This window comes from Ailuropoda melanoleuca, chromosome 15 (assembly GCF_002007445.2).
Source record: "Ailuropoda melanoleuca isolate Jingjing chromosome 15, ASM200744v2, whole genome shotgun sequence".
Taxonomy (NCBI): Eukaryota; Metazoa; Chordata; class Mammalia; order Carnivora; family Ursidae; genus Ailuropoda; species Ailuropoda melanoleuca.
The window spans coordinates 15,542,940-15,552,966 of NC_048232.1; the positions used below are offsets into that span (position 1 = coordinate 15,542,940).

Consider the following 10,027-nt stretch of genomic DNA (forward strand, 5'->3'; position numbering starts at 1 on the left):
GAAGATACTTGGTAGGCTCAGCTGTCCCATGCCTGCTATACTCAGAGGGAAAGCCGACGGTCCAAACTAGAGCAGCCCCGGTTGCTAGAGTACGTTGCTTCCTGAGAACAGGCTGGCCTGAGGAATGAAGGTGACTTTTGAGCTCAAAGAAGGTAACCTGAACTGCTGTGGCTATGTGTTTTGTAAAGGTTAGACAAGAAGGTTAATTCTGCTTCCCAAAAGAGAGACAACATCAAAGACTCCTTACTAAAACTTATAATAGATTCTCAGCCCAGTAACTCCTACAAAGACACAAACGAGTCAATATGAATCCTGCCTCTAATACTTTCTTCATCTATGAAACAAGGGTGATATTTGCTAGCAATGTCACTGTCCGTATTTAATTGCTAATTAATTGATATATATATAGAGAGAGAGAGAGAGAGAGACAGAGAAAGAGAAACTCGGTGATATGCCTAGAATAATAAATACTGATTTCCTTCCCTATCTCAACAACTTCCCTATCTGAACAACTCATAATGGAAGATATAATCCATTCCTTTCTAACAATCGCATACAGAGAATTATTTTCCTGGTATGTTTTCAAAAAGGGTGTATTACCAAGAGACTAATTTGCATATTCTCTAACAAGGTGTCTTTCCTTTTTGTTTTCTATTACAGCCTTCATTATTTCAGGTGGGAAAACGAGACCCATGATGGGAATAGAGGAGATAAAAATGAAAGAGAGCTGTTATTACTTTGCTCCTGTTCTCTACTAATTCACTGAACATTCCGAACTGTTTGAGGTAACCAAATCCCCCTAACCAGATCCAGCAAGGCCGGAAAGAGGGGAACACACGTGCATGCACACACACTCACACCCTACAGACACCGCACACATACACACACTCCATAAAACCCCTCATTCTTTTTACAGCCTTTTTTTTTCATTGCTACAGCTGTCAGTACTGACAAACTAAAATGCAGAGAAAAATCAAATAAAAGGATTTTTCACCCTACCCTTGCTAGTCAGGTACTAATCTAGATACCAGCAATATCAACTTAGGATCATTCTCGTAGGATCCAATAGTGATCAAAATAACCGAAATGTAACAACATTGTTACTGGGTCTATTCACTCCATAAGAAAACAATGCAACTTTGTATTTACTTAAAATTGTTGAAATTGACCTTACAATCTTTCAAAGTCACTCCAGTAAACATAACACAACACAAGTACCACTGATCCCCCCAGACTTTCTATTCACACTGGGAATGCCCCAGAGGCCATTAACCCTGATATTACAGGTCTTGAAGATCAAGACTGTGTCTTTTATTACCATCTAAGGTAATCACTGCAAAGTTAAAATATAGTACAAGTCCCAAAAGGATTTGTTCTATGTTTAGTTATTCGGAGAATACGGAGTGACCAAAATAGATTATATTTCAGTGGATGGCAAAGTATGTTTTAATAATAGGACAGTATCAATCATAAATGATAATGTAGGCCTGTAAGTTTCAAAGAGCTTTATGAATGTTTAAAATGTTCATAAATCCATTTAGGCCTTATTAGTTTTTCTCTTTTAATATTCAGGGTTTTTTTGTTTTTGTTTTTGTTTTTGTTTTTTTACAAAAAATAAAAAGAAGAACATTTCATGTGATTGGCTGCCCTGACCATCACATAGATCAATATTACCCAGGTGAACAGATTTATTTACCAATCACAGAAGCACTTTTTAAAAGAAGAAAAATCAGGAGAGAGCAGCAATTTAAAAAATCTGGAAGGTATCAAAGAATAAATGAAAGAAGAGAGATGGTATATATTTTGAGGGGGAAAAAAATCACATTAGGAGTTAAAAATCATTCTGGTTAACAAAGAATGTCAGGAATCTGCATAGCCTATCTTTTTTTACTCCTTTTACTGTAGGGCTCACTCCAAGAATAGGGTGGGAAAAGAATGCAACCAAGAGCAGTATTTACATGTCCTTGTAGAGTTCACAGTTTGAAAACCCAAAAACTTTAGACTTCAGTTCCATCTTATTACTTGTTCCCTATAGAGGGGAGACATTATTCTCTGAAAACCAATTTTTTGATGATCACCAAAAGTGAAAGAGACCTAATAAACATAACACCAGAAATGCCCAGAGTATCGAAAACCCAATCCAACTGTAAGAGGACCATTCTCTCTTTTTTCACAACTAATAAAATATTTATGCCCATCACACATAATCTGGAAAATTAAAAAAAATATATTTAAAAATAAAATTTTAAAAACCACAAGAGATAACTATAGCTAATATTTTAGTATTTCTCTCTCTCGTCTTTGCACTAATTATATTTTACCATAATCATAATCTTATTGCATTTGTGTTTTATGCCCTGATTTTTTTTCCATCTAACATTTTATCATGACCAGTTCTGCATTTCTATCAAAGTGATATATCACTTTTCACACATCATCTTCACCTTTTTCTGAATTTTCTAAATAATGCATGCAAATTTGGAGGGGTAAAGCAAATTACAAAAGTAAAAAAAAAACTGATACAGCTTCCATAAAAACCTTGATTCCACCCTCGTCCCTAAAAATCAGCCACTTTCAACGGTTTGCTGGATATCCTTCCTGCCTTAGTTGTTTCTGTAGTACATAAACAACCATAATTTCTTGTTCTGGTCTCTCCATACTGGACACTGAAGAGGATTCAGGTTTTTTGCTATGCGAACAGTGCAATGAAATTTTTGCATGCGAATATTCAAATGCTCTGATGATCTCATCAGCTAGAGTCTAGAATGGGGGGTTACTAGGTAAACGATATAATTATTACCTAAGTTCTTGATGCATTTCCAAAATGATTACGAGCCTATCAGCAGTGGCTGAGAACGCCCACCTGCTGTATTCTCATGAACAAATGCTGTCATTTTAAACTTTGCCTATCTTCTAGGCCACAAAATTTGTGTGCTATTTTTATTTCCCCCTTTTTTAATGAACATCGAGGATGAATTATCACGTTTACGGGACATCTGTAATTTTTTTCTTTTGTCAGTTATTTGTCATATTTGTCCTTTTGCTCCTGGCATAATACAAGTTTCTGACTGCATTACCACAATTTTATTTTTGTTGCTATAAAGCTGTCAACCACGTGTGTTGTAAAAACGCTTCCCAGCTCATCAGTTTCCACGGGATTTGGTTTATAATATTTTATGACATAAATGTATTTAATTTTCTGCAGTCAAATACACAGTTTTCCTATGTGATTTATCCAATGTCTTCTTAAGCTTAGAAGTCCTAGAGTTGGGGAAAAAATGAGCTAAATTCACCTGTATGTTCTTCTCTTCCTTTACATTTCATTTTTTAAATCTATTTTGATATACTCTGCAAGGTGAGGTTTTAACCCAACTTTTCCTCAAATATCTAGATTCCCCTTCCACAGTGGTTTGTAATACTTCCTCGTTGACACGCTATATTCTAAGGTAGTATCATCCCCGTGGGGGCCACCCCTTCTTGGGATATGTCTGCTCCTCCTGCGGGCGAACCATACTAGCAAATACTGTCACACATTTCCACACCTAGTAGGAACCTCCAGGAGTCCTCTTCTTTTGCAAACATTTCTTAGCTATTCCTTGCTGTTCTAAGTTCATTTTGAGATTTGCCCCAGATCTGGTTCCAGTTACCCTCCCAGCTTCATTTACTGGAAGAGTGACGGACATTAGATGTTCCACACAACTAGCTTTACAGAGTGTGATACCGAGGGCAGGCTATACTCTTTAGAAGGGAGCTTTTTAAAGGTGCAAGTTCATATGGATGCTTACAATTTTTTTGTTGTTGTTGTTATTTTTCAAAGTAAGCTCTACACCCAAGGTGGGGCTTGAACCCGAGATCGAGAGTTGTAAGCTCTTCTGCCAGAGCCAGCCGGGTGCCCCTTGATGCCTCTGATTTAATAAAAACTTTTTAAACCTTGCAAACACACACACACACACTCTTCGCTTTGTCCTAAGCAGTGCTCATTGTGTATTTCCCTCCTTTCCAGACCTCCTTCCAGCTTACCATCTCTGTATCCACTTTGATACACTGTGCAGTACGTTCCACACTAAATCCTGTTTAAATTACAGTGCTGCACAAAATTTAGAAGAGTCTCTTTCTTTCTTTCTTTCCTTTTTGACTCCTGCCTCCATACCCTCAAATTGGCTCAAAGTTCACAGGTTCAGGTCATCTTCCCAAGTATCATCATCTCCTTTGAGCACATCCCCAGCTATCTGGAAAGAAAAGGAAAGAAAGAGACCAGGAGAACAGGGAAGACAATATGAGCAGAAAGGAAAGAAAAGAACACTAAGGTATAAGGCACCTGGCCTGGCCAACATTGTTCCCATATACTTATTTAAAAAGTCATCAAATAGAAAGTATTTCAAGAGAAAAAATAAAATATTCCTCTCATGTTTCACAATTAGGAGCCAAAATACAGAACTTGCTATTTAAAAAAATTCAGATTAGTGCAATGTTTTATGATGATAATGATTTATTTTTAACCATGGGCAATTGTAGTACAAAATCCTAATATTTTAGAAGTCCCCTGGGTGGATGGATGCATAGATGGGCAGTTAGTCATTATCTCAAGGTTTTGCTATCCTAGCTCACCAAATTGATATTAAGAGTTATTAAACAAATATACCTAACATACCTAATTTTGAAATTCCCAGCAATTTTTCAAAGGCCCATATAATTTTCACAATAGTACCCAGTATCTACAAAAATACCAAAAAAGGAGGCTTACATGACATTCCAAGTCCAAGTCCATATTCGTACTGTACTTAGATACCCCCCTCCAGAACTACCACAAGGCAGTCACAGACATTTTGGGCCTGAGCTGAGAGCTGTTTCGACTTGTACACATGCCCCTGTCTGTGAGCTTTCACATTAGAGAATGTTATGCCTGAAATGCAAAAATAATAACAATAATAATAATAATTTTAAAAACTTAAACACAACAGACATAACATATTTAATTTGTCTCAAGACAAGCTTATTTCAATACAAGTGGGAGTTTAGGATCACATTACAACTGATAAAAGTTAACAGCGTTCCAATTTCATCTGAACACCATTTTTAAACACATTTTAGCACAATTACATGCGTCAGCCCCAACACTGATAATGCAAGTCAGGAATAACGTAAGTTAGTCACTTTAAAAAGCAAAAAGCTGCCTATGAGGAAAAGATTAAATATGAACATCTGAAAAAAAATACTCACATTGAAAGCTTTACTTTGGGATTACTTTGGGATCTGGGCACTCATGAGGGTCAAAGTGATCCTTTCCCCCTTTACCTTTAATAGGAGTTAAAGTACAAGTTTCAACTGAAGCTACATTCCGAAGTGAAATATAACACTATATTGCAAAGTTTTCAAAGGAAGGGCTCCAGAAAGAGTTACATAACTCTTACAAACATCTATCTGCCCATGTTGAAGGTATAAATGAGTTGGAGATTATTGAAAAGGAAAGGGTTTTTTTTAAAGATTTATTTTATTTTAGAGAGGGAGAGAGAGAGGGAGAACACATGTGCAGGAGCATGGGGGGGGGCAAGGGAGAGAGGAAGCAGACTCCCCGCTGAGTGGGAAGCCCAATGCAGGGCTTGATCTCACAACCCTGGGATCATGATCCTGAGCCAAAACCAAGAGTCGGTCGCTTAACTGACTGAGCCACCCAGGTGCCCAGAAGAGGAAAGTTTTTGGAGAAAGTTGCCAGCATTCTCTGTGGATTGACCTTTTTCCCCAGAAGGTCTATGGAGCTGTTTGCTACTTACCTCAGGCCCAATGCAAAGAGCTTCAATGGACCACTGTGGGAGTTTACAACTGTACCTATCCTCTATCCTCTGAGTTCTAGAAGGTAAAGTATTTCCCTTGGACCAGATCTGAGCCATACAAGGGAGAGCTTGCTGTTTTAGATCTTGTGGGAGGATGGGCCCCTGGAAAAAAGTTACCACAGCGAAAAGAAGCCAAGAGTGTACTTCGGAATGACTCCTAGGGACTGTGGAAGACCAAATATGAAGGTGCCTCTGCATGTTAACGGCGCTTTCAGAGAGTCATCTCAAAGATGAGAAGTCCCCAGAGAAGCACCTGCTAGAAAAAGGGCCAGTTTTAAAGACAGGCCAAATGGAGATGTGTAAACTCTAGACCACCAACAGTACTTGTCAAGAAAGAACTTTCTTATCTCCCTCACCTCTTCTCAATGAGATCTAATCCTGAAGCAGCAAGAGACCTTGGTAAGCAAGGTGGGGAAGGAGGAGGAGAAGCACTTAGTAAAGAGAGACCCAGTACTCCCATTTCCTTGCATCCAGCACACTCAAGCCTGGAGACAGAAGACACGTAACTTAAAAGCAAGATTGAAATTTTGATTATTAGGTAGAAATTTAGATTATTAGATTTGAAATCACTATGATTAATTTTCTCTATTAGAAACAATCAGAGAATTGTTTAATTTAGAAAGAGTGACCAGCAAAGTCATGGGACCTGCTTGAATTTCCATTTGCAAAACGGTCAGGGCATTGTACAAGCTGTCCCCTTGTCTTCTTATTTTCTCCTGCCCTTGACTTTTCAGACACATTGCCCCTTTTCATCCTATAGTTTAATAACAACCCACATTATTGAGTGCTTCCCATGTGCCCCTCTACTATGTATTTTATGTACATTTCTCACTTCATCTTCAGACACCTCTGCATTATTAACACCTCCTTTTTATATACAAGGGAACTGAAGCTTATCCATAACTTGGGAATTTACCCAGGTAGCCTGACTCCTGAATCTGTCATCTTTCCCTGAAAGAATGAGTGAAATGTAGTCTTTCAGTTCAAAGGATAGAAAATATCAGGCTTGCTTTCTTTAATAAAATATATGTGGATCTCCCTCGTTTCATGAGAAAATGAAAACATTCCATTGGAGAAGAATTAATAGAAAAGTAAACATAGCTATTTTTTGTAATCATAAAATCTGCTGACATACACATTTATTCCAAACTCCTGGATGTCATTATGTCAACAATCCCAAAGCTTCCTCAACCCAGACATAGAACAACAACAATCCTAACAACAATATCTAAAATGTGTAATGTTTGACCTTTACAAGCTGCATTTTCATATTTTAATCTAATTTTTTTCTCACAACAGTCCTCTCAGTAGGTATCACTGATGCTCTTTTTTTGTTGAGAAATCTAAGGTGAAAAGCTCTGAAAAACTGTGATTTACTTAACATCAAAAACTAATATATGACAGAGCCAGGACTAAAGGGGATATGTGTCAAAGGGAAGTTGAAACAGCCACCCATCTTTATATCACCTTCTAACCCCCTCTTTACTGTCAATATCAATATTAATTATTCTTCATCCTTATGTTTCACATTTTTCAGTAATCAAATCACTTCACAAATCCTCTTACATACCCCGAATCTCTGACTTCATTCTGATGAGATCATGTGTGGCAAGTAACAACGCATATGGTTTTCAGATGCAGGAACAGGGGCCTCGAGATGCAAATGAGTTGGTGAAGCCAATGGAACATGAGAGTCTTAAAGGGTTTTACAAACCTGAGTTGAATGTATGTCCTCATATAGAAAGGCATGCCTTTTCTCACAAGAGATTATTCGAGAATTTCAGAACCATGCCAGTACATTTCACAGGACCCCAGTCATCCGGATTGCCCTTCTCTGAGAACGCAAGGGTTCTTGCAAGCAATCAGTCCTCCACATTAAATTCCAGACCCTTTATTTTTTGAATTCTAAAGTAAAAACATTCTTTTCTATCTATTCTTCATTTCCTCATCAACAGACTCATAAACGTCCCCACTCTCCAACCGTTATTTTTTTCATACTCTTCATGGCCACAAATACAAAAAATTCACGAGCATAGTGGTTCACAGACTTCAGCACTCCTCAGAATCATCTGGAAGTCTAATTAAAAACCAGATTGTTGTGCCTCTGCTCCAGAGTTCTGACCCGGTCAGCCTGGGGTGGGAACCGATAGCACTGCCAACAAACACCAGATGATGCTGGTGTTGCTGGACTGGGTACCACACTTTGAGAACCACTGGACTAGCCCTTCTCCCATGTTCCCTTAAAGGGGCCTCACAGAAAAGGTCTCGGCGGCTAAGGCTCATGAATGGCACCAATAGTGCTCTGTGCCCTGGCCTCACGCGGAAGGCTTCTCTCTGGAAGAAAAAGAAATGGTTGTCATGACTCATTGTCTTTTTCAAGCTTTTCCAGCCACAAAATCAAAAACAGAAAAGGGCTAAATTAAAAGCAAAATGAAAACAGCTACATTTTCTGGAGTTAGAACAAAAGATATAAAGGCGATCCAGGTGAGCCCTGTGCTGAATGCACTAAATGCTGGCATCGAGAAGGTTACCAGGCAAACCCAGAGCCTCTGGAACCAACCCCAAGAGCCCAATCACTTGGGCTTGGCTCCCAGTTTTCTTGCCAATAGTAAGTTCTTCCATAATTCTCCAAACACATTATCGGCCTATCACTCTTTGAATTAACTCATTTCTTCTATAACTTCCCTGCTATTTTTTAACACAGAAAAATAGCAATTGTCAGTAAATACTATTAGAACATCAAGCAGGTAGACAGATAATCTGAAGAGAGAAGCTAGCAGAGGAGTTTCCTTTATTTTTGTAATTATCACCTCCAGACAGCTCACCGTGGACAATTCTAATACCATTTTTCACCTTCTTGGGGAAAACCAAGGCATTTTAGGTTATGGTAAAAAGTCCTTTGCTGTGACCAGTATTTTCAATAGCAGTGTTGTTACATCAAATAACAAAAGGTAACTGACAAGAAACGTTGTTAATAGAAGACATAACATTTCTGCTTAGAAGATAAGCTTAGTTCTACATTTAATATAGCAATACAGGGCAAGAACTACTGACCTTTTACTCTGATCACCACGAGTCCATTAAATTTCAAAACGTGGGCCAGCCAGTAAATAACATGCTACTAAGTAACAAACCCGTGCCGTCCAAACGGAGCTTTTTCTGTCCCAGTCCAAAGAAAAAGGAAAACAGAAGTCTAATGGTAAGGTCACCAAATACACAGATTTTGAAAGAAGTCGTTCTGTATGAGCATGAGTCACCAAAACGACTTCCTTAGTGATAAAAGTTTCCTCAGTAACCCAGATGCCTTCCTATGCTAAGAAGTACGCGGGCCGTGCGTTGAGTTTCAAACCCACTAGTCATTTCCTTTACTTAATTGCTAACTGCTCTTCCCGGCTACATTTTGGGCCTGTGTTTTATGCAGTAACCCAGCAACTAGTTATTATGCTTTATTTTATCAGGGAGAGCAAAACAGTAAACTTCACATTTCCATGGATTTCAGAGTAAAAGTCACCAAGGCACTGTGACGTTAGCGGGGCGGGGGGGGCATTGCATTATGAAACCACTAAACTAGATCTCCATGTGGCAGCTTGATCATGCAAGACTTAGAGACAAAAAGATTAAGCAGAGAAGAGAGAGGTAGATTTGGTGCCGTCTGAGTGCAAGGAAGGTGCTTATTCGTTTCTGCCTCCTTTGCACACAACTGGGAGCCTGGCACACAGTAGGACTCACAATACATTGACTGAAGAGGGTCACTGGTTCTCTCCAGAATATTCCAATCTGCTAAGGAATTGGGCCGCTACTAAGTTAGGGTTTCATCAGGCTTTTTAAACTCTCATGCCTTCTTTTCCCCTCAGATCTACAATGGGGCTGTGATTTGTTGTTCTTGCGCTTGTACACATGGGAAGTGCTTTCAGGAGGCTCTAGTTTAAAACGGAGCCAGTGTTGATGAGCATTACTTGGGAAAATCTGATACACAAAAGCAATGAGATGATTAGTGCACAAGAAATTTTTTAACTGGGTACTAAGCTTATATGTATCCTCAGTAACACTGTTTAGTTTGGCCTTGAGAATCTTGGCTGTCATGTAGTTGGCTGTATCTCTCATATCACAAAACTCTCCCACTATTTTTGGCCCCTGCAATGTTAGTACCCTAAACATTAATAAATCTCCCTAAAACTCAAACCAACAGAGAACGA

The 10,027-nt window shown here is 38.7% G+C and overlaps 1 protein-coding gene across 4 annotated transcripts in view; it reads right to left on the minus strand.

Annotated features, from left to right (window-relative positions):
* Nucleotides 1–10,027, minus strand: part of TRDMT1 (tRNA aspartic acid methyltransferase 1) — an 84,198-nt gene extending 74,171 nt beyond the window's left edge. For 2 of the 4 annotated variants that reach the window (XM_034643557.1, XM_034643556.1), the window contains exon 1: nucleotides 8,886–10,027. The gene's annotated coding sequence lies outside the window, so the exon portion shown is untranslated. Of the gene's footprint in view, nucleotides 1–4,020; nucleotides 4,230–4,744; nucleotides 8,166–8,885 lie in introns of all 4 variants that reach the window. The other 2 variants (XM_034643553.1, XM_034643554.1) reach the window with 2 other exon arrangements.